Source organism: Zingiber officinale, chromosome 9B, assembly GCF_018446385.1.
Source record: "Zingiber officinale cultivar Zhangliang chromosome 9B, Zo_v1.1, whole genome shotgun sequence".
In the NCBI taxonomy this organism is placed as follows: domain Eukaryota; kingdom Viridiplantae; phylum Streptophyta; class Magnoliopsida; order Zingiberales; family Zingiberaceae; genus Zingiber; species Zingiber officinale.
Genome location: NC_056003.1, coordinates 8,134,448 through 8,160,427, shown reverse-complemented (window position 1 = coordinate 8,160,427; position 25,980 = coordinate 8,134,448). Strand labels below are relative to the sequence as shown.

Here is a 25,980-nt window from a genome sequence, read left to right as displayed (position 1 = left end):
GGTCGAGGGAGAGAGTCAAGAGTCGCAAGGTCAAAATATTACTTGGTGATGAGTGTTGGGGTTGCAAGGTTGCAAACATAGTCCCATATTGGAAACACATGGTAAAGATCATGGGTTTATAAGAAAAAAGATATCTCCATTGGCATGAGGCCTTTTGGGGAGAGCCCAAGAGCAAAGCCATGAGGGTTTAGGCCCAAAGTGGACAATATCATGTTATTGTGGAGATATCTAAATTCTTTTCGATCTAATAATTGGTATCAGAGCCCGGATTGCCAGAAGGTTTAACCGCCGACTGTGCACAAGAGTTATGGTCTGATTGAGCCATGTGGGCATAATATTGACCTCGAACAAAGAAAGTGGGGGCTCCTATGTTCGGATCAAGAGGACCAGACACCAGGCAGGAAGTCCTAGTTGCGACTAGACAAGGAATTCCTAGTAGGTCGGGTGGACCGAGGGGCAGGAAGACCTGGTGGGTCGAGGATCGGACGTGGGAAGCCTATGGTCCTTTGTTTAAGGGGGGGATTGTTGGGGTTGCAAGGTTGCAAACATAGTCCCATATTGGAAACACATGGGAAAGATCATGGGTTTATAAGAGAAAAGATATCTCCATTGGCATGAGGCATTTTGGGGAGAGCCCAAGAGCAAAACCATGAGGGCTTAGGCCCAAAGTGGACAATATCATGTAATTATGGAGATATCTAAATTCTTTTCGATCCTACAATGAGGAGTTCTAGGGGGTCGGTTTCGTCGTGATAGTATTGATGTGTCTCGGTTTGTCTTATTCTCGTTGTCCTTATTCCTGCTATTGCCGGAAGCTAAGTGGGTATTCTCAAGAGCCAGAATAGGGTAATGCCCTAAGAAGTCCTGTCACGATTTACCCCTGTCACAAGGGCACCTCGGCAAATCTTGAGGACATAACTCTAACTGGTAGATTAAGAATGGTGAGTAGAGCTAAGCCTGGTCTCTCGCTCCCTTGGGGAGAATTTGCCTTCCTCTCAAGGAGCTATCCTAGATGTCCGTGAACGGGTTACCCCTGTCACTAGGGCCCCTCAGGTGTACGATCTAATGGTAATCCTCTACGAGGCTGACAAGTTCTTCACAATCAAAAGTAAGCAATTAACAATTGAAACAAAGCATGAAAGTTCATCCAGCAAGTACAAACACAATTCAAGTCTTACATCAATCTGTACCGTGACTACTCCCTAATCCCAGAACAAGGGGATCTACTCCATGAATGCTAGAGAGATATCCGAAAATATAGTATAGACAAACATACAATTCTCAGCAAGTAAGAAGGGATATGCTTATTAGGTGTCGAAGAGCGGCCTTCGGATCCAACTCTCAGCTTCTGGAGTCGATGTGGTGGTGGAAGTTCGCTAAACGGCGATCCCAATTGGCGTAGAATTGCTCCAAGACCTATTTCTCCCTGACGGCTCGCCTCCCCCCTTTGGCAAAAAGGGTTAAAACCCTTATATAGCCTTAGGGTTGGCCACCGCGACATGGCCGTGTAAGGGTGGCACGGCCGTGCCCTTCTTCGGTTCGGTGCGTGGCTGCACGACCGTGCAGGGTTGCATGGCCTTGTAGCCCTTGGGCTCTATCTCCTGGGGCACGACCGTGCAGGGGTGCACGGCCGTGCAAGTCTCCTTCTCTGCCTGGGGTGGCAAGGCCGTACAGGGTTGCACGATCGTGTATTGACTGGCTGCTGTTGTGGTCGCACGGCCGTGCAGGGTTGCACGGTTGTGTGCTCTTCCTCTCCTATTTGGCCACACGACCATGCAGGGTTGCACGACCGTGTCGTCTAGTTGGTTCCGGTGCATCAATGTCCTCCGTTCAAGCTCCGAAAATCTTTCCTGACAACATAAAATCAAACAAAGAGCAGATATCCGAACAAAACAATAGATATGGTGAATACAAGATAAAAGATGCAATCGTGTGAAGAATATATGTGCATCAGTCACGTGAATGTGCGCTAAAACATACGTAGAAGATCATAATATTTGCGCACATCAATGGCATACCGACAGCGGATGAAGCAGAACTACAAGCGGAGGGTGATCCTGAGGTCCTTCCAGGTCGGCAATCTGGTGTGGAAGAGAATAAAGCCGATCGATGACATCACCAAACTCGAAGCCCCATGGGTGGTACTTTACAAGGTCGTACAGAAGCTCCGCTCGGGAATCTACTACCTGTAGGATGAAGACGGAAGATAACTTGAGCGGTCATGGAGCGCGAACCATCTCCAACCCTATAGGGTCGGGTGAGAGGTGTGTGAATAAATATAGATGTACCTGTATAAGTGCATATATGTCTTCTGGATGTAGGATAAATATGAATAAAATCACGTGTTCCAGACTCTTGAGCCAATCGACCAAGTTAAAAGTCGAGCGGCGACTATAAACCCTAGTCTTCACCGACGATCGAGCAGCGGCCTTAAACCCTCGTTTACATTAATGGTCTAGCGGGGACCTTGTCTATGTCAGCGGTCAAGCGGTGACCTTAAACCCTCGTCTATGTCAACGGTCGAGCGGTGACCATCCTTGTCTACGTCAACTGTCAAGCAGCAAACTTAAATTCTTGTCTTCACCAACGGTCGAGTGGCGACTTTAAACCCACATCTTAGTCAACCGTCGAGCGACGACTTTAAACCCACATCTTAGTCAACCGTCGAGCGGCAACATTAAACCCTAGTCTTCATCGACGGTCAAGCGGGGACCTTAAGCCCACGTCTTAGTCAATCGATGAGTGGCGACTTTAAACCCTTGTCTTCAATGACGGTCGAGTGACGACCTTAAACTCTTGTCTACGCATTTCAACTATCGAGTGATGACATTAAACCCTAGTCTTCATCGATGGTCAAGCGGTGACTTTAAACTCTTATCTAAGTATTTCAACTATCGAGTGGCGACGTTAAATCCTGGTCTTCATCGATAGTCTCGAGCGACAACCTTAAACTCGTGTCTACGTATTTCAACCATCGAGTGACGACTTTAAACCAGAGGCTACAATGAAAAATGGTTGATTGATCGACCACTCTAAAGCTATGCCTACTACGAATAAAGATGATCGATGAATATATAAGACGAAGATATGGACGATCAGGAAACATGCTTCTTCAAGAAGTAAAAGTTTTCGATAAAATGACATTGTTCGGCAGCGTTGATGTAATCTCTTGGACATCTTAGTGATTAGTTATGTCGTCGATTGGTAGTCCATGGAGCCACACTTAGAAATTTTTCGCAAAACAATAAGTGGCTCGTAGCCCTATTCCAACAGAGTAGCGATGATTGCATGAGTGGTTGTAACAAAAGCTGAACAAAAGAAGTGTCAAACGGTGCAACATGATGGAATAACACTAAATAAAAAGGTACGCTGAATGGACAACCTTACATTAACACTTGCAAAGTTTGTACAAGATAAGGAGGGTAGTACAAAAAAGAGGCAAGCACCGCAAGAGGCTGGTTCACTCGAGGTAATCCAACACATCATCAGACAGTGACTCGGTCAGCTTATCCCGATTGATGACTTGATTGCTCAAAGTGGTAGGGATATGGCCACCGTCCTTCAGCTAGTCGAGCGTCTCATTGATGGTCAAGTTGAAGAGGCAAAGCGCCCGATCAGTGAGTTGGTCATTGAAGGGGTCCGAGCGGAGGTAAGCCTGCTTCTGCATCTTGAACTGGCTAGACTCCATGCTTTGGTAAACTTCCAAAGCTAATCGAGATGCTTCTAAGTTCACCTTCAGAGTGCCCATCTCCTCATTCTTTGCGTCAAGCTGGGCCCTCGCTGCAGACCGACCCTCCCGCTCGGCATTTAGGGTGGCCTCCGTCTCCTTTAGACTCTGAGCCAGGATCTGAGCTTCTTTGTTCTTGATCTCTAAATCCTTGATGGCTCGAAGCTTCCTGGTGTTGGCTGGGTGAATCTTCGCTTCGAAAGAGGTGGCCTGCTTGTTGAGCCTCGCCAGTTGCGTTGCCTGCTCGACACTCTTGCCCTTTTCTACCTCTAGTGGCTCAGAGCTCCTCTGCAGAATGGCCTTTAATTGGGTCGTCTTGATGCTCATCTACTCCAAGCGTGCCTGTGAAGCTGCTGATTGGCCGCTTAGAGTGTGCAACTACTGGACTTCGTGCTCCAAATAGGCGAGCCTGTGGCACATGGTCAAACTCTCTACCCAGAACTATAGTGATAACCATGATTTTACTACACTATTCTCATTCATACATTCATGGTTTGATGTAGTTTTCATAGATGGAACCCATATTACATCACATTTTTATGCATTGTATCGATTTTGGGCTTAATTGTAAATATTGTATTACGGCTTTATTTGATCCTAATATTTGATTGTTATTTTGTAGGCATCAAAGGTTCTTGGACTGGGATGAATTAGAACAAAATTTGTGCTCGGGTCGGAATTTTAACGAGACGATCAAGCTCCAGAACAATCGTAGCCGTTCATTCAAGATTGGAGTAGATCTACGCCATCCATTGAAGATCCGAACCATCCAACCTAATAAGGAGTAGATCTGGACCGTAGATGAAGATCAGTACTGTTGGATCGAATTTTAGGTGATCTTTCACCATTGATTTAGCTCCGAGCATTCTCAGCTGTTGGATCAGATTGGGAGAGGTTTAAAAGCCGCAAGAAGCTATAGTCTTCACTGGGCTCGACGTGTTCGTGATTTCTACACTGTTCACCATCTTCTCCTCCGTGACGCCGAGGCTCCGTTCCACATTCCAGATCCGGGAGTTGAGCTTCTTCTCCGACGACGATCTCGAGCTACCGGCGTTCATCCTTCGAGATCAGAGAGTGGCAGAAGGTAGGTTTCTTCAGTTGCGATTTTGATTTGCTTCACCGCCGCATACCTAATTGAGGGAGGTTCCCGATCGGCGTTATTCGCATTCAACAGAGCTTCGAGGGAGGTTTCTTGGAGTTTCTAATCCTTTACCGATTCCCATTCCGTAGCTAAGCTAAGTAGATCTGATCAATCAAATTAGTATGGCAATTCACAGAATTTGAGCTTTGTTCTTCGGCTAATGAAGTTACGAGATCAAAGAGTGGCAGAAGGGAGGTTTCTTGGAGCTGTGAGCACCCCTTGGTAATAGTTGGAAGCTCGTTCATTGTTCGTCGGGTGTTTGAGGGGAGGTTTCCAAGAACACCTCTGTTTAACAACAGAGAGGAGAGTTTGAGTTCAGGTTTGGTTGTGGAATGCTTTAGGTTTAGTTTTCTTTATCTTTGTCTTTGAATTGTTCATTACCATGCTCAGATCTGATTTCTTTTCTTTACCATTTCTTCTTTGTTTCAGTTTTCTGTAATTTCATTTCTTATTTTCTTTGCTGTAATCCCAGTTATGTCCAGCTACTAACTTAGTTTGCAATCTATCTCTTTCTTTGAATTTGGTATTTCTGTTAATATAATTCTGTGTTTAGTTTAAAGTCTTTAACTCAGAAAACCTTTGTTCTAAGCTTGGATTTGTTGTGACAATGATTGAATTTAAATGTTGAATGAATCATTTAATCTTTACATTGTTTTCCTCTATTAACATTCTTGATTGAGTTTGAGAATTAGAATTTTGATAGTTAATGAATTAGCTTCAATGGTGCAAGGATGAGATGTGAATTAATCATTTGATCTATGAGTCTGATTTGTAGTTGAATGTTATTTCGGTTCATGCAAGATTGGGTTTAGTTTCAAGTCTTAAATGTGGAACTCTTATTTTAGTTATTGAATCTAAAGTTACTATGGTTGTAGATTAAAGATATAATAATTGATTCATTTGATTCAATGATGAATAAAAATCCGAATCTAATTGATACTCATTTGGTGAGAAGGAAGTGGAGCATGTTTAGAAGAGAGTCATCTTTCTGTGATTCTATCCTCAATTGTATTAGAAGAGTTCGATTTTTAATGTGAATCAAATGGAAAAGCTTAATTGATCTTGTTGAGGCAATAATTCATTTTGGAGCTAATTCTAGAATTTGCATACTACTCACTAGTTATCCTTAGAAAAATATGACTTAGGACTCCTTACTACAACTCTATTCTTTAGTTTAGTGAGTTTTCAATCTTAATTAATTTGATGCGCCACGTGATATGCAAAATGACCGACACCATATAGCAATAGGAAAATTTTAAGATCCGAACAGATAAAAATTAAATGTAAAGGTAGTGTACATACCCCAATGGATATCTGAGTGTGACTATTAGTAAGCTCTCCCAGAGAAATGACCGTCGCATGGGCCAAGGCATCGCCCCATATTTGTGCAAGTGACCCTTGGATCCTTATCTGGTGCTTGGGAGTGAGGGATGCCTGGTTGTCTGCACTACGAAACTCGTCGGTCGGCATATGGATAATCGCCATTATTTACCTCTGGCTGCTTGGGCTAGAAGGGTCTGAGGTCGCCCTGCCCATAAAGCAGGATGAGGGAATTGGTCGAATACGGGACATGTGGACCGCCATCAAGGATTGAGGTGGCATGAAGATGACCAACGGTGTACATATGGTCCCTTGCGGCAGCCCGGGCAAGGAGGGTGTTTGGTCAGATGAAAGGGAGGTGTGGAGCACTGCCTCTGCTTGTTCAGGGGGAGCAGGCGTAGATGTCTTACCCCACTTGGAGGATGGTCGCAAACCACCTCATGCTGGAGTCTACAGTGCGGAAGTGGAAGAACGGGAGGACACTTCTATGCGGTGTCTCTTGCGATGTCGCAGGGGTTCACCAGAAGTAGTTGACTCTGAAGCGACCGCAATCGGAATCATCTATAGTTGTTCGGGCAGAAGGTTCACTGTAGCTACCGCTCCACTAGCAGCCGTCAGTTGGCTCCCCCTCCACTCCCCAGCGCTTGTGTTCCATCTTCACCGCCGAGTGGATCCTCGTGGGAGCGGATCAGTTGTAGGTCGTGCTTTCTAGCTCGGTCACGGCCACAACATTGATCTCTACATCTGTGAGCTTGCACTTTCCGGCAAGACGTGCTCGCAACATGATTCGAGTTGTAAAAGAGGAGAAAAAAATAGTTAGATTCAAAGATTGGGGAAAGAAAGAGCATACCTAGGCTAGATGGAAGCTTCGTACGGATCAGACTCAAACCGAAAACATCAAAGATGCCCTCCGGCAGCAACTTATGAATGTGGTACTTCTAACCAGCCAAGCTTGAAGCTGCCTGGAAATAGTCCGATCTGCTTTTGTACTTCATGAGCGATGGTGGGCTTGTTACTTCTAATCGCTAGCCGATCGGGAAATCTGGTCGCTCGATAAAGTGAATGAAGAAGTAGTGATTCCTCCAATGCTTATTGGAGGACGACATTTTATCAAAGAAGACCAAGCCCACTTAGGCTTGGAACAAAAAGGTCCCCAGATCGGATAGTTTTGGATAATAAAAGTAATGAAAGAGCCGAGAAGTCAAAGGAATGACATGCAGATGAAACAAAACTACGACCCCGCATAGCAGCCGAAAGAAGTTCGGCACTAATTGATTAATAGAAATACAGAAATATTTACAAATAGTGGAGAAGAATGGATGAACAGGGAACCACAGACCGACGATAAACGAGTCCTTAAAGAAACTCAAAAAACCCTGGGTGGGTTGTGTGGCCGATCGTATGTAGAAGGAATAGCAACTTGATAGTCAGATGGAAATTCATAGATGAATTTCAGGCTTTCAATATCACTACTACAATTTGAGTGTAAGACATCACTTTAGAAGCAACACTTTTATAAACTGTTACAACAGAATAAATTTTCTTAAAAATTTGCAACACTTTAAATAAGTGTTGCCAATATAAGAAAATGCAACACTTATTGTATAAATACAACACTTTTTATAAGTGTTGCAATAATTATAAGAATATGAAACACTTTTATATTATATATGTAACATTTTTTAAAGTGTTGCCAATTTCTTTAATTAGGCACTTGGGTTAAATTTTTTTGACATTTTTTTATATATAAACTTAGGTGATGATTTACGTTAGGTTTTAATCTTCCGATCCTTTTCTCCTCCCAAACTCGCTATGAATTAGGGTCGAGCCGAATCGAATTTGGTTTGATTTGGAGGTCAAATGGAGGAAATCAAGCTGAATCAATATGGATCGTTGATCCTGATCTAGAGAGATCTTGTTCCTTAATTCAGATCTAAGTGATCCAGCCCTTCATTCTGATTTAAAGCGATTTGGACTGTTGATCGAGATCAAAGCATCCAAGAGTTCATCTAAGAAGTGGAGCTGCAATTCAAATTTGATCCAAAAGCCTACTCTTTAAACCCAATCCTCAAGCCCAATCCAAAAGCCCACTCTTCAAGCCCAATTTCAAAAACCCAATTTTCCTTCTCTTATTGGATCCGGATCTTACTAAACTCCTCACCTCCTTAACCCAAACCCAGCAACCTGTTCGCTCTCCGCAAGTGTACGGAAATGTCGCAAGTAATATAAAAGATTATCGTATCCACAGGGACTGGAATAAGCACTAGAAATGTCTCAATGCGAATTAGCCAAACAACTATCCAATCGTTTCAAAAGCAAAGTAAGGTAAACAAATCTAATCTTAAAGATCAACAAACAAGAGTTTAGTGTTTTGGGTTATGATAAAGGGAGATTCTAGGAGTTTCGGTTTCTTTGTAGGATTTCTCGAATGTAAATGGTTCACCAATTCTTATCCCTCAATTGCCAAACATGTAGAAAGTTGTCGGTTCTCTCTTGCAATAGACAACCGGCTAAGGACTGAGAAATGTATCTAAATAGGATTAATTAGACATGAACCTATGTTGTCCTTACACAGAAGTGCACCTATTACTATGCCTTCCTCGGATATCAACGTAGAAGCCCACGACTTATCAATCTATCAAGATACAAGAAACTAATCACAAAATCCATCCTACTCTCTTGAATATTCCTATTTCCTCTTCAAGATTGCCTCTCAAACGTCCTTACACGGGCTTGCACCTGTCACGTGGATCCCTCGGATAATCGAGTGAGAGTTTATCTTTACCAAGTCCATAAGAAATTCAAACAATTAATCAAGAATGAGAATTAAGCACGAATCATCTTTAATCATTCAAGATCTAATTGATACAAGCAAGATAATGTCATTGAAACAAGAGAATGGCAAATCCATAAGAGATTACATCAATCCATCATACAAATACTCCCTTCATCCTAGAATACAAGATCTACTCCATGAATCGAGGAAGAAAACCCGAAGAAATAGAGAATACAAGCATTCCTTAAATCCCCAATCCAAGAAACCAAGAAAAGGGGAAAAGAGAAAACTTATCTACGAAGAAACTTCATCTTCGGATCCAATCCTCGCTCCGGAATCGCCAAGAACTCCCCTTGAATCGCCCAGAAATCCTCCCAAGAATGGGAGGAAACCACCAAATCTTGCCTTCTCCCAAAGGGGGAGAGATCCCCTTTCAATTCATGAAGGAGGGTTTAAATAGAGGAGGGAATCGGGCGTCACACGGCCCCGTGACACGGCCGTGTGAGATTCACACGGCCATGTCCAGTTCCTTCTCTGCCAAAACTGCACGGTCGTGTGGTTCACACGGCCACAGCCTGCTTAGTCTCTGGAAATGCTACACGGTCGTGTGGTGCACACGGCCACAGCCTGCTTAGTCTCTGGAAACCTCACACGGCCGTGTAGATCCACACGGCCATGTAAGGCTTCTGCTCTGGTTGGCTTCAAATCTTGACACGGTCGTGTGAAGTTCACACGGCCATGTCATTCTCCACTTCTGTTGGTGCCAAACTCCACACGGCCCGAGCTCCATACCAGTGCAGGGCCGTGTGAGGTACACGGCCCGGTGCTTTCTCCCTTTGTTTCCTCTAATGCTTGCCCAAGGATGTAGATTCTTCACCAAATCGACTCCTGTGTATAGAAAATGCACAAAAAGCATATCTCCGAACCAAAAGAGTAAATATGCTAAAAGGAAAGCTGGAAGTATAAAAATGCATAGATCAAGCATCCTCAAAGTATGTAAATGTGCGTAAAAACATGCATAAAAGAGTATATAATCTACGCACATCACACCCCCAGACTTAAATCTTTGCTTGTCCTCAAGCAAAATGCCGCAGTCTAAATTCATATGTTCTACAACACATTCATAAAACCTAGTGCACTTTCCTAACTCTATCAAAAAGTTTCATTAGAAAGCATGATCATAGAAACAAGTAAAGTATGGTTCAAGCATAAGAATCTTGTGCACAGTGTAAAAGTAACTCAACACTCTTCAAGTTTCAATCCATGTCCTAGTCAAGTCGTCATCAAATTTGAATTCCTAGTGTTTCCAGTGAAAGACAAGTAACCAGTGATAGGCACTTACTCACCATTCACTTGGTTCATATTTCTCAACTAACTCAAGGTCTCAAAGGTGTGCTCAATCTCAAGAGAAGCTAAACAGTCATTTCCCCAGTAACCTAACTCGGTCTCAAAGGGGTGACTTGCTAGATTCCACTCATGACAATTATTTTTTATATCCCTTATTTCCTTTTTTTTTTTTTATAAGTGTTTGCATTGTGCAAAACTTATTCACAAATGTAATTTTTAGCACACATGTTGGGATATTTTGATTTTTCCAAATGAGCTTTAATGATTTGAGCCTCATCCAGTAACCAAAATGAAAGTTGAGAAATCACCATGGAAACCAAGTACTAAGCAAACAAGATGAATCATGACTATTTCAATGACATCAACTATTCAAGCATCAAGCACAAGTGTAGTGAAGATAAAATCCTTAAGGTTGAACCAAAACTAAAACTCATCACCATAAGATTCTTAGCTTGTTTCATGCTACCCAAGATAGAGAAAAGAAGTACATAAAGTTTACTACTAGCATCATTCGAACATCATGAATCAAGACAATAATCGTGCTAACATTTCACTTGAATCCAAGAAAGCATATAAGTGAAGATTTGATGTTCTCAAAAAATTTTTTGCCATGATTATTTCAAAAACAAGCAAAATAAAGCAACAAGCAATGAAAATAAGAACCAATATGAAAAACTAACAAAAACAAAAAAAAGCAAAATAAAGCAACAAGCAATGAAAATAAGAACCAACATGAAAAACTAACAAAAACAAAAAGAAACTGAAAACCAAACTAAACAGTACATAACACCCCCCAGACTTAAACTTTTCATCGTCCCGATGAAATCAATATGGTGGAGGAGGTGGAGGTGGACGAGGGAAAGGAGGTCTACGACGTGGTTGGCCAATAGGAAAACTAGGAAAACCTGGAATCTCACCCAAAGATCTATGATACTCATATAAAGCATCTACTTGTTGGCTAGTAAGCATCATGCTCTGCATAAAATCTCTCATCCTAGCCTGATCAGTATCATAATCCTGCACAAACTCAGCCACTTGACCTTGGAAATTCCTCATAAACTGAAAATGATTTTGTACCTCCCTAAACTGATCATCAGATAAAGAGAAGCGCCCCTCCAACATTTTTCGTTGGGAATCTTGCTTCTCATGAAGTGATTCTAGAGACGTACGAAAATCTGAAAAATCAAACCTAGAAGATCCCGTGTCATATGCAAAAGAATGCCTAGCGGGCTCCATAAAACTAGAAGGCTGTGGGTATCCATATGACAAGGGCTCATGATGTGGCTCAGTGTCTCCAGGTATAGAAGGGTTATCCTCAGAATCCAACTCAGAAATTACCCAATTAGCCGGGTTACGAATAGTAGTTCGTTCAGGAAAAGGAAGGGGTAGAGGAGAACCACTCCTCCTAGGAAACGCAAAACCATTCTCATCCCGAACGATCATTTTCATAGCAAGACATGCATCAATGTCAATCATGTCATTACCATGAATTATTTCCAACCCATCAACATCAAGATTTAAATTACAAGCTATTCGAGTAATCAAACCACCAAAAACAATTGATCCCGATGACGCCCTAGCAGATCTTAATAAGGTTTGAACAAAATGAAAACCAGAATCAAATTCAACCTTATAAAGCATAGCCCATAAAGCATAAAGCTCTATCTTTTTAACCACCCCATCACTCTCTCCCCTACCAAAAATAGTTTTACCCATGACTCTATGTAGATACCTAAAGATGGGGTTTTGCATATGGGAGGCCTTAGCTCTTGAAGGCTCATAAGGTTGATCTAACCCAGTTATTGCATTCCAAAAATGATTCCAATTAAACCTTGGATCAAACCTACGAGGGCTACCGGTGGTTAATCCAAAACAAGAATTAAAGTCACTAAATGCCCATAGAAATTCTTGATTCATTAGTCTAAAAGAGATTTTTCCAAAATAATCATCTTCATTAGTAAAATGGACATCCAATGAACTCAAAAATTCCAAAACAAGACGAGGATATGTAGGCAAATGGGTGTACATAATATCACCCCAATCCAAAAACCCAATCATCAAATCTACATCTTCCCTAATTCCAAGCATATCAAGAACAGTTGGGTCCATATATCTAGTACACACTATCTTTCTATTGACAAGAATTGCAAATCTAGTTACTTGATCATCATTTCTAAACACAATATTGAATTCATTGTCATTACCTTCGTTGCGTGAAGTCCTTTTGCCTTTGCCCTTCACTGGTTGCTTTCCTTTGTCCCTTGATGGCTCCCTCTCTTTGTCTCCACTAGATCCACCACCTCCTTTGCGAAGTCTCTTCAAAATATTGGACATCTTGATGAGTTTAGATAGGGGAAGAATTATCTAGAGTTGTGGGACTCAAAGAACAAAACTTCAAAGAACAAAAGATCTTAGGTTAAGAGAACAAAAAGTCCAAGTCTTAGAGAGGAGGAGAATCGAATCTAAGAGATCTCGAGAGATTAGAGAGGAGTTTTTAAGAGATTGGGAGAGAAAGATATGTTTTGGAGAGCTGGGGGTGTGCGGAACACGGCCAAGATCTGGCCGTGCGAGGTAGGAGGAAGACTTTAATAGTTCTCCTACACGGGCCGTGTAGATCTACACGGCCTCCCCCTCTTCCTTCTCTGGATTCCTCGCACGGTCGTGTCTGGGACATGGCCTCTCCATCTTTCCTCTCGGGATTCTTTACACGGCCGTATCTAGGACACGGCCTATACCTTTTTCTCCTCGGGAGATCCCACACGGCCGTGTCTGGATGACACGGCCCAAGCACTTCCCTTCTCTGCAACCTTTGCTTGGCCGTGTATAGCACACGGCCTGACTCTGTTTTGCACCTAACCTGAAAACAAAATCAAAAGAATGCATCAAACTAAAAGAAATTACAATACAAATCAAAACTAACTAAAAGAACCCTTGGGTTGCCTCCCAAGAAGCGCTTGTTTAAGGTCTTTAGCTCGGCCAAACTTTATCATTCGCTTCTTTTCCTCGCCCTTGGAGGACAGATATACTTTTCGTTTTTGTTGGGAGATCTTCTCCCAGCATCTTCCACCACATTGTCTCCTTCATTTGGTGGCCTTCCATGAGGATGGAAATTCCATTCCTCAAGTTTATAAATGCTTGTCCTGCTACAAGCATTTAAAAGAGACTAGACATGGTGAGAGATATTAGATAAATCATATTCCAACTTTTCCTTACCAATTACCAAAGAAAGCTTATGATTTTTGACATCAATTATAGCTCCAGCTGTAGCAAGGAAAGGTCTTCCTAATATGATAGGAATCCTAGGGTCCTCTTCCATGTCCAACACGACAAAGTCTGTGGGAATAACATTCTCATCCACCTCTACTGGCACATCTTCTATAATACCCAAAGGGTACCTGCAGGAATGATCGGCAAGTTGAAGTGCCATAGTAGTAAGTTTAATGTTTTTGAGACCTAATTTATTACAAATTGAATAGGGAATGAGGCTAACACTCGCCCCCAAATCACAAAAAGCTTTTTCAAAAAATTCTTTTCCTATGTTGCAAGGAATATAAAAGCTCCCTGGGTCCTTCAGTTTTGGAGAAGTGTTCTTCTCAAAAATAGCACTACATTCCTCACTAAGCGCAATGGTCTCGACCTCTCCTCTTCTTCTCTTATTTGACATGAGATCCTTCAGGAATTTGGCAAATCTAGGCATTTGTAGAATAGCATCAATAAGAGGTACCTCTACACAAATTTCCTTAACCTTTTCTAGAAACTTGCCAAATTCTTCATCCTTCTTGAGCATTGTAAGTCTCTGAGGAAAAGGGACAGCTTTGCTCTGATGGTTCAGTGGAAGAGTCTCTTCAACCTCAATGGTACTCTCCTCATTAGCTTGAATCTGATTTAGTATAGGAGGAGAGAGCTCTTCTTCTTTTTGTATCCCTTTTGAAGCAGTCACTTGGGAGTCTCCCAAGGTCCGTCCGCTCCTAAGCTTAATCCTATTGCAATGCTCCATAGGATTCACATCAGGTTTTCCTGGAAGCTGTCCTGGTGCTCTGGATGATGAGGAAGCTAGTTGGGCAATTTGACTATCCTGGATCCTTTGATGCTTATTAGAATTATCCATTCTTTGAATGAGCTTTGCTATATCTTGCTTCATTTCATTCTGACTTGAGACAATTTCTTCAAGCATCTTTTCAACATTTGACTTTGGTAAGCCTTGAGAAGATAGATGTTGAAAATTTTGTTGCCCAGCTTGAAAATTTAGTCTTGCCCCCATAGATGGTCCTTGATCTTGATTACTTCTGTAAGAAAATTTTGGATGACTCTTCCATCCAGGGTTATAAGTATTTGAGTATGGGTTGTTCTGCCTTTGATTGTAACTCATGATTGCATCACATTGTTCAAGTTGATTGATTTGTGCAGTGATAGCTCCCAATGGACATGAGTCATTTGAATGCTCTGAACTCCCACATACTTCACAAGATGTACTAATAGCATTGACCATATTAGCACTAGTCCCCATATTTTCAAATTTCTTTGTAAGAGCATCCAATTTTGCAGACAAAAGAGTGACTACATCTACATCAAACTTCCCTGATGCTTTAATTGTTGGGTTTACAGAGGAATAGCCACCACTTCTTTCATTTGCCCATTGATGATGATTTTGTGCTACACTTTCAATGATTTCTTCGGCTTCATCTAAGCTTTTGTTCATAAGTGCCCCTCCAGCAGCTGAATCAAGGGACACTTTGGTATGATAATTGATACCATTGTAAAAAGTGTGCAACACTAACCATCTTTCCAACCCATGATGTGGGCATTGTCTGAGCATACTATTATATCTATCTCATGCTTCAAAAAGATATTCTGAGTCAGTTTGCTTGAAGCTCGCAATTAAATTCCTCATATGAGCTGTTTTGCTTGGTGGATAGAACTTATCAAGAAACTGTTGCTCACACTGCTCCCAAGTGGTGATGCTATTAGGGGCTAAAGAATTCAGCCATTGCTTTGCCCTATCTCTTAGAGAAAACCCAAATAATAATAATCTAACTGCATCTGAAGGAACTCCATTCATTTTCATGGTCCCACATATTTCATAAAAGACCTCTAAGTGTTGATTGGGGTCTTCATGAGGTCCTCCACCAAATTGGTTCTGCTGCACCATAGATATGATTGCGGGTTTGATCTCAAAGTTGTTAGCTTCCACTGAAGGTCTTGAAATACTAGATCGAAAACCTCTTGCATAGGGTGCTGCATAATCCTTAAGTGGTCTATTTGCCATGTTCAAATGTTCCTGTTCTTCAATTTGCCTTTGCAGAATTCTTCTTTAATGGAAGGTTCTATCAATCTCAGGGTCAAAAGGAAAGAATTCCCCTGCAAAGTTAGATCTTCGCATACACAAGAACAAGATAGCAAATGACAATTCAAAAAAAAATAAAATAAAATAAAAGAATCAAAAATGCAGAATTGAATTTGTACAAAAAGAACTAACAAGAAGTGAAAGTTATACAAGAAGGTAAAAACAGAAATCTAATGATTAGTTACAACTATGCAATATGAAAGGAAAACAAATATTATGTTTAGTCTAACTCAATTGATAATTCCTAATGTTATAGCGCAGTCCCCGGCAACGGCGCCAAAAACTTGTTCGCTCTCCGCAAGTAATATAAAAGATTATCGTATCCACAGGGACTGGAATAAGCACTAGAAATGTCTCAATGCGAATTAGCCAAACAACTATCCAATCGTTTCAAAAGCAAAGTAAGGTAAACAAATCTAATCTTAAAGATCAACAAACAAGAGTTTAGTGTTTTGGGTTATGATAAAGGGAGATTCTAGGAGTTTCGGTTTCTTTGTAGGATTTCTCGAATGTAAATGGTTCACCAATTCTTATCCCTCAATTGCCAAACATGTAGAAAGTTGTCGGTTCTCTCTTGCAATAGACAACCGGCTAAGGACTGAGAAATGTATCTAAATAGGATTAATTAGACATGAACCTATGTTGTCCTTACACAGAAGTACACCTATTACTATGCCTTCCTCGGATATCAACGTAGAAGCCCATGACTTATCAATCTATCAAGATACAAGAAACTAATCAAAAAATCCATCCTACTCTCTTGAATATTCCTATTTCCTCTTCAAGATTGTCTCTCAAACGTCCTTACACGGGCTTGCACATGTCACGTGGATCCCTCGGATGATCGAGTGAGAGTTTATCTTTACCAAGTCCATAAGAAATTCAAACAATTAATCAAGAATGAGAATTAAGCATGAATCATCTTTAATCATTCAAGATCTAATTGATACAAGCAAGATAATGTCATTGAAACAAGAGAATGGCAAATCCATAAGAGATTACATCAATCCATCATACAAATACTCCCTTCATCCTAGAATACAAGATCTACTCCATGAATCGAGGAAGAAAACCCGAAGAAATAGAGAATACAAGCATTCCTTAAATCCCCAATCCAAGAAACCAAGAAAAGGGGGAAAGAGAAAACTTATCTACGAAGAAACTTCGTCTTCGGATCCAATCCTCGCTCCGGAGTCGGAATCGCCAAGAATTGCCCTTGAATCGCCCAGAAATCCTCCCAAGAATGGGAGGAAACCACCAAATCTTGCCTTCTCTCAAAGGGGGAGAGATCCCCTTTCAATTCATGAAGGAGGGTTTAAATAGAGGAGGGAATCAGGCGCCACACGGCCCCGTGACACGGCCGTGTGAGATTCACACGGCCATGTCCAGTTCCTTCTCTGCCAAAACTGCACGGCCGTGTGGTTCACACGGCCACAGCCTGCTTAGTCTCTGGAAATGCTACACGGCCGTGTGGTGCACACGGCCACAGCCTGCTTAGTCTCTGGAAACCTCACACGGCCGTGTAGATCCACACAGCCATGTAAGGCTTCTGCTCTGGTTGGCTTCAAATCTTGACACGGCCGTGTGAAGTTCACACGGCCATGTCATTCTCCACTTCTGTTGGTGCCAAACTCCACACGGCCCGAGCTCCATACCAGTGCAGGGCCGTGTGAGGTACACGGCCCGGTGCTTTCTCCCTTTGTTTCCTCCAATGCTTGCCCAAGGATGTAGATTCTTCACCAAATCGACTCCTGTGTACAGAAAATGAACAAAAAGTAGATCTCCGAACCAAAAGAGTAAATATGCTAAAAGGAAAGCTGGAAGTATAAAAATGCATAGATCAAGCATGCTCAAAGTATGTAAATGTGCGTAAAAACATGCATAAAAGAGTATATAATCTACGCACATCACAACCCGTTAAGAAACCTCTTCCTCACGCACGGCACAGTGCTTCACCCCCATTCTCCTCGCGTTTCTTCTGTTCGCGATTTCCAGCGACGGCTAGGGCACAGTAGTTCTTCTCTTTTCTTCTCTCCGGCCGACGGTACCTCTTCTTCTCTTCACTGCCGCCAGCTGGTCCTCTACACCCAAGTTCCTCTTCTCGCGATCTTCCTCAATCCGGCAACAGACAGCAGCATCTCCAGTGGACCTCTGTGAGCAGCGATGGCACAGTGAGCTCAGAATTAGGGTATCCTTGATGGTGAAGCGTTCTCCTTCGGCGAGGCATCCCTTTCCATCCCTTCCTCAGTGGATGTTCTTCCCGCGAACGGCGTTGTGAAAGCGGAAGATTCCAAGGAGGAAGTCGGCCGATTCATCTTCATCTTCTCCGGTGGATGCTGTGGTGTTCTCCTGTGGACAGTGTTCCGAAAGCAGAAGTCTCCTCCACCTCAGTGGTGCATCCAACTCTGGAAGAAGCTCATCATCTTCAAGCTCAGCCTCTGTTCTTCAATTCCGGTAAAACTTACTAAAACAAATCCAAGGCTGATGCTGCAGTGAACTCCCGTGGACGGCGTTCCGAAGGCAGGAATTCCAGCAACCTCAGTCTCAGTGGTGTATGCAATTCCGGCAGAGCAAATTCTCTTTTGATTTCTGTTTAGTTTCTGTTGATGCTGCAATTTATTTCCTATTCCATCTAAACTACCAACTTTGTACCATCGGGAGTTGTAGATCAGAGACTCAGTAGTTGTGTTACAGTTCACCTGGGCTGGCGTTCCAAATCCGGGTCTTCGTGTGACGGTGGAGGTAGTCGATTGGTGTATCATCGCGGAAGAGGGTTTGGTTAGCTTAGTTGATTTACTTATTTGTTGATTGTATTATTTTCTTATTGATGTTTGATTGTTGTTATTGCACTTTGATTAGTTTTGTTATGCATGATAGTTTGTTTGTTATTGCACTCGGTTAGTTTCATTTATGCATGAATGTTGATCTTGTGTCATAGGATGACAATGTGGTACAAGTTTAACTTTTATGCATAATTAAGTTTTGGTTAATCGTTGTTAAGGTTGTTTAGTTTAATTGCTTTTTTTTAACTGTTGCTTTATTTGTGCATGTTTGAATCTTTATTATGTTTCATGTTATGTCTATTGATAGATAATCTTGTGTTGTAACGTGACAATACGATGTAGGAAAATCTTCGATAGTTAGATTAGATAGTTGGTTAATTTCTTTACGCATGTTTCTTCTATAGAAAGGATCCTCACAGCGTAGAGTGACACTGCGTTGTGAGTTCATATTTGCTAGTTAGTTAGGATTTCCTTATTTGCAATAGGTGTAGAAATTCCAAAACAAAACCCCATTATTCGATTTTATCTGAGAGCAAACATCCTATCACTGTTTCCACGTGAGAGACGACCCGATCCTCTACTATACTACTTAGTGTAGGTTAAGGGGTTCGGTAGATTAGAAATGAATTAATTTGATTCTGCGCAAGTGACAGTTGCGCGCACGAAGCCCTCTCTGCGAACTAAACATCTTCGCCGGGCTCTTGTTTTGGCCCTCTCACAATCATTGTCTTTCTAAGGTTAGCTTTTCTTTTATTTGCTTTTGTTTTTCTTGTATTTTGTTGTCGTTGGACTGCTACCAAGGGTATTGTGTTTTTCCAGCTCTCTCAAACTTCTTTTTTTCCCAATCCTTGTTCTTCTTGCATTATTTTTCTTGTTTTATGTTGTTTTTCTTCTAAGGTTGAATCTTCTATTTTCAGATTTACGAAATGAGTTATGTAAAATGATACCACAACTTTAGATTGAACACTGATGAGGTATTTGATCATATTGTCTCAAACCATTGAGACTTAAATATTGCATATGATATACAGTCCAGAAGGTTCTTGCAAAACTACCTCCGGAAATTGCAAGAAAATATTTTTCCTAAGGTATGTTATAGTTTTATATGTATTTTCTTTAGTTTATGTATTTTCTTAAGATATGGTTACTTTCCGTCCAGCTTGTGGATTGCCTATTCCTCTTCAAATCTTTCATTTACATGCCATGTTTGTCTGATAAGACACAGGCAGGTAGAAAATGATTGTTCTACTTATAACTTCTTTGCTGTTAGAAAATTCTGCCTTACTATATATTTAGAAATACATGAAAATTGATAGATTTTGGTCTGGAAGAATTGGTTGTGATTGTTTCACATCATGATTTTCTATCTTCCAAATTATGTTGAAGGTGGCGTTCATGATCTCTAATATGCTTTTAGAGCTTGGAATTTGTTTATTTCAAGTATGCTCACAGTCATGGTCACGTTAAGGAACTTATGCATAGTTAACTTCAAGGAATTTATATTAATTTACATTGTTGTAAAGGCAATTATCTTTCCTTATGAAATGCTGGAAACTCATTTCATGGCAATTCATGAATTACCAAGTCACTTACCTTTTCTTGCAAAACTCTGGTGTATTTTATACCTCCGAAAATTGAAAGTAACCATTTTCTTGCAAAACTACCTCCAGAAATTGCAAGAAATTATTTTTCCTAAATCACTTACCTTTTTTTATTATAGGGCATAATTTGTTTGAAGTCATGATGCTTTTTTTCTTCCTGCATTAGTAAATTGATGAGTGATATACTTTATTATCTTATTCTATCTTAGCCACCATGCCCATCGACTAATGTATTATCTTTGGTTCATGACGTTCTTATTGTTGAATTGGTATTTTGTCATCATTGCAAGTTGCAACACATGAAATCTTCCATTGTAATTTGCACAGATTTGTCAAGAAATGCAGCAAAAAAAAGATTCTTCCATGGTTTGTTTGTTAGGTTACGTTTTTTCATGGTTCTCTCGTTTTGTTGCTTAATCTTCTATGTTTTTTTAGATAAGCAAAGAGTTTGTGTTGTGATTCCACTGTTGAAACTTTAGTAGCATAGGCATACTCCTCCCCTGCTCGTGCTTGCAAATTTATATGAATTTGGTAATAATTAACTTGGCAGTACTTTTGGAGATTGCTAGTTTTGCATAAGGATGATAAATTTCTAATAATTTGTAGGAATGGTAACCTCAAAATTTGGAAAGTGGCATGCCTTGACAGCTTTTGAAGTATTGAAAGAACTTTTTTTTCTTGGTTGAGCTCCATTTAAGTTCTCCCTTTCCTTGTTCAATTAAAAAGCTTTTCCTCTTTTTATAATCTTGAGTTGTTGATTTTATTTTTAATTGTTGATAGCCTGTTATTGGTTTTAGTATGTGCAATACTAATGTCCAATTTAATATTGAAACTGCATAGGTATGTTTATCTTTATTGGCAGAATTGAATTATTTCTTTATATATTCTTTATGTTGTGTAACGTGCTTTACTGATTAATGTGTGTTGTTGTTTTTTGTTTTCATGACTAACAGGACATCATTATGTCTTTTTTGGTGGGCACGTTCAATGCATGGACAAATGACTTTTGGAGGATTAATGAAGTCGACCACACATTACCATCTATTGGCTTTTTGTAAATGAATATATTTAGTTACTTTTTGGGGGGGAATTCATGAAGCTAGGTATTAATTGATGACTTATGTATATTTTTAGATGTTAGTTGTTGTGTTTTTGTAAAAATTTTAATCAGAATATAGTGTGATATAACTTTTGTAATACAATGATCATATTTTGAATAATATATTTTATACAAATGTGTTTGATTGGATAGTAAAATTGTAATATCAATAATATATTGGTGAAAAAATAAGTGTTACTGTTAACGGGTAAAAGTGCTACATTTTAAAAATAAAACACAAATCTAAGTGTTGCATATGTATCAATAAGTGATGTGTATAAGAGGTGAAAAATTTAATAAAAAGTGATGCATTTAATGAAGAAAGTGTTGTATTATTGGGTTAAAATAATTGTAAAATGTGTTGCTATTAATAGAAAAAATTGTTGCAATAGCTTAAGAGTAACAAAAAAAAAGTGTTGTCACTGGAAGAAAAAAGTGTTGCATATAGACAAGCATTGCCTTTGGTATATATCACAACAGTTTAAGAAAGTGTTGCATAAAATGACAAAAGTGTTACATTATATCTAACATGACAGGACCTGATAAGATAGAATGAAAAACGTTACCTTAGGTATAATGCAACATTTATATGGCCAAAAACAACACTTTAGTGGTGATGTCTTAGCCTCAATTTGTAGTAGTATATCGTCCTCGTCGAACCTGAATTCAGTGGAGATATACCAAATCCAGGGATAGGAACGGGGGGTTACGAGGAACTGACCATCTCGAGGAAGAACAACGAATAGATTTAAATGAGAAAAAGTGAAGGAGCTTATAGGAAAGATCGTCGGAGAAGAAGAAGCATCGCGGAGAAAGCTTGAAGGCAAAAGCGTGAGAAAAGAAGAAGATGGCGACATGAGTGAGGTATATAAACCTCATGGTCGATCGATCTGAGCCGTCCGATCCAGGGTTGCGAAAAACTAAGAGAATATCCAACCGTTGAATTTAAAATGGTGCATATACGTCGCCAGCGGATATCCGCCTGTCACGTCAAACGTGCGACGGCAGAAAATGGAACACATGGCATTCAGCTAGCGAAAGATATTAATGAGGCTTAATTAAAAGGTGTGGCTGCATGCTTGGCCATAATGATCAGAGATTTGCACTGTCTTTAAGAAATTTGGATGATGTTAGGACGCTCAGCCGAGGGAGCACAAGGAAAGGCAAAAATTTACCAAGTGTTATTGCTCATCGTCCTGACTGAGCACAGATAATGGAGTCTCACATAGTCAAATGGCCGATGCACCATCTACTTTGGGAGGCGTGATTTGAGCGGCAGTTAAGGACCCAACTGGCGATACAAAGCCAAATGGCTAAGACGTGGAAGCCACCGAAGACTCTACTAGTCCAGTCAGTCAGACTTACAGCATCCTTCGACTAGACTTGAAGGGGAGGCTTGTGATACGATGATATAGGGAGGCCCACCTAGCATGGGGTCAACAGCCAAGGTGGAGGTCAAAGTTAAGGTGGTAAATGCCCGGGTGTTAAAGGGCAGAACTGAGGACAATTGCAAAGGCCGATCGAGATAGTCAGAGCCCGACCGACCGGTGACATGTCCGAGCGTACCACCTTTCCAGCTCGGGATGATACATAAGACAACCGATGCTCAGTATGAAGCAGTAGGATGCTAAACGAGATCGGATAGTTGTCTAAATGGGGGAGGACATGTTACTACACAATCACCGCAGGGAAGAGCAACTGAGGCCAACAGAGTGGAGGAGTCCCAGCCGAGCGGATGCCTCGCTCAACCAAACAACAGGACCACTGTAATATCTCTTGAAATCCTTTTGGGAGATAGTGTCACTGACACGAGGCATGGTCGACAAGTGGATTGTACGACAGAAGTTTCTATTATCTTGTCAGGGATATGCATGCCCTATTAAGGTATGGTGTCTGAGGTACTTTCCTGACAGGTTCTTTCATAGGATATATTGGAGAATGCACCCATACCTCCAGAAGTATACATGTCACCGACCAGGGCTATATATAAAGGGTGGCTCATCATCGGCGGAAGTATGCGTTATTATTATTTGTGTTTGCGTTATTGTTGCTCTGCTTCCTTCTACACATCCGGTGACTAACTTGAGCATTGGAGGGTCAATGTTGAGTACCCCTTCCTTGGCTCAGCACTAAGGTTACTTGGTTTGCAGAGAGGAGTGAGGTCTGCAGTCTATCAGCGAAGCTGCCACATCCCCAGCTTTCCACCTTCTCGCTTTCGGACAAGATCAGTAGCCTAAGAAGTCTGGTTAAGAGGTAATCCCTATCACTAGGACTCCCTGTTATAAATTCCTAGATCACTCATATCATCTACGTACATGGGATTAGGGAAAACCCATTAAGAGCAGTTAAAATCTCCCTTGTGGGAGAATTGCCTCTCTTCACCTAAATCAATCCTAGATGTCCGATTAAGAGGGAATCCTTGTCACTAGGACCCCCGGTTATTGAATTTAGAGATTAATCCATACAAAGATAATAATCCACACACATCTATCAAATCTAACATGAGAAATAAGCACAAAGTCACACATACACATTAGATTTAACAAGAACAAGAATGAAAATATCATTTGAATAGAGCATTGGTATAATTCAAGAGTTTTACATCAAATCCACATTCACATCTACTCCTTAGTCCCTAGAATGGAAAATCTACTCTATAACAAGAGAAAAATTGATCTCAAAGACAAAGAACACTAATCTCCACATCCAAATCAAGAAAGTAAAGTAAGGAAGAGCGAGTGTCGATGAGTGATCTTCGGATCAATCCTTGCTAATGGAGATATGGAGAACTGGATTCAGGCCTTGGATTGTCGAGTTGAAGCTTTCAAGATGCCAGGATCAGAGCTTTAAATCATCTTCCCAAAAGGGGAAAACCTCCTCCTCTCATTTGGGGAAGAAACCCCTTTTTATAGGCTGTCATGACCCCAGCCATGGGCAATGCCACTGTAAAATACCGAAAAAGGGCGAATAATCATAACAGAATTTTCTGAAATTTTTATGAATCTTTTAGAAATTTTTCGGAGGTCGTATGGTGTAGGTTACGGGGATTGGGTCACGGGAAAGCTTGTTTAGGCTACCCCATTAAACGAGGAAAAGTTCTATTTTTCTTTTCCTTTTCCCTTTTTCTTTTCTTCTCCCGTCGCTGAACCTATGCCCGACTCCTCCTCTTTCTCCTCTCCTTTTCGTTTTCCCCGATCTTCCCCTTCATCTCCCGATCCTCTCCTCCTCATGGTGCCGAGCCTTCATCTTCCCCCAACCGACGCCGCCCTCCCGATCCTCTCCTCGTCTTTGCCCGATTTTCCACTCTTCTGATCTCTGCACGCCGACGTCGACCCCAACCATCGTGCCCTAATTCCCCGTCGCCTTCTCCACCCGACGGCGTCGACACTCGCAGACGCCTCGATCCCTCTACCCTAGTGTCGATAGTCGGCCGCCTCCCCTGTGCCTTAGTTTTGGGTCAGAGCCACCAGATTGAGGCAGTGCCACCCGATCGCTGGAGTGGAGGGTGTTCAAGACTCCGGGGGAAAAACTAGCCATGACCAAAACCTTCTTCTCTCTAATCTCTCCAACCCTGTGCCCTAGTGCTGTCGTATCTTCTCTATCTCTCTGGTCGACGGCGATAGGATATGGGAGGTAAGTGTTCTACACCTAATTGATGAGTGGGTATCCATCTCGCTGTACAGTTTTGATTTGGGTGCTGTTGATTCGGGTCACCTCTGTCGTTGACAGGGGATTGCTGCTTTCTCCAGATCCGTGATCAGCACCGGCGATTCAAGAGAAGAGGTAACGGAAGCTATTTGTTGCTAGATTGTAACAATGAATAGATTTCTGGGTTGATTTCCTTATCTCTTTTTTTTACTCCGGGAAGTGGGGAGGTGTCCAGCAAGAGTTGTGGTTTTTCCTGGTATGTCCAACAGCTCACCTTGTTTCCAGCAACAAACACGCTCCTTGACTATGGATCAACAGGGGTTGTGAAGTGAGGTAAGGGTAGCCAATTAATCTATGTTGTCGATCGTGGTTTGAATTGGATGTTGTAATTAGTTGATCATGTGTAGATTGATTAGATTTAGAATTAATCTAAAGGAATGATTAGGGTTAAGAAAATTAACCCTAGTTAACCGTTGGATTTAATTTAGGTAGGCAAATGGTTATGTTGATTAGGGTTTTCCCTAATTTAGCTTGGGGATTTTATTTAGCTATTTAATTCTTATGAAGTTTAGCTAAATAAAAATATATATTGATCGATGCAGGACTCTAATTCGAGACGAGCGTCTCGACGTCAGATTTGACTTGATTGGATCTTCTATTTGAGGTGGGTACCTTGACTTATATCTTTTGATATGTCATGTTGATATGCATAGTAGGTTATAGCATTTAGTAATAATTATGTTTATCATTGCTTAGGTATGTCACTACATGATACCTGTTGCATGCTTTCATCTATTCTGCATTTTTGATTTATTATTGCCATGATTATTTATGCTCATAGAGATAGTGACATACCATGCCTTGTGATATACCAGACTAGACATTTACCATATCTAACCCGTGTACCTAGATCTGTTTATTTGATCCATTTATTTTTGGTACATGTTTTATGGAGGTAGATATGGTCAGGATTTGCATGCTTAGTGTCATGCACCATCTTACATGATTGTATGCTGTGCGATTGGTAGGCCCATTATTGTTGAGCTCATCGTCAGTTACATGGATTTGCACACACAACCACTCATGGGTTAGTGGTATATCAGGCAGGGTGTGTGGCAATTTGCTCTGTCAATGCTCCGCTGGTCCACTCATGGGTAGTGTGGCGCAGCGTGGTAGCACGTCAGGGATCTCTCC

The 25,980-nt window shown here is 41.2% G+C and overlaps 1 non-coding gene across 1 annotated transcript; it reads left to right on the top strand.

Moving 5' to 3' along the window:
* The first annotated feature begins 15,098 nt into the window (after window positions 1-15,098).
* LOC122025977 lies at window positions 15,099-15,204 on the top strand. Its single transcript, XR_006123966.1, has one exon. It is a non-coding gene; the product is annotated as a small nucleolar RNA R71 (small nucleolar RNA).
* The last annotated feature ends 10,776 nt before the right edge of the window (window positions 15,205-25,980 follow it).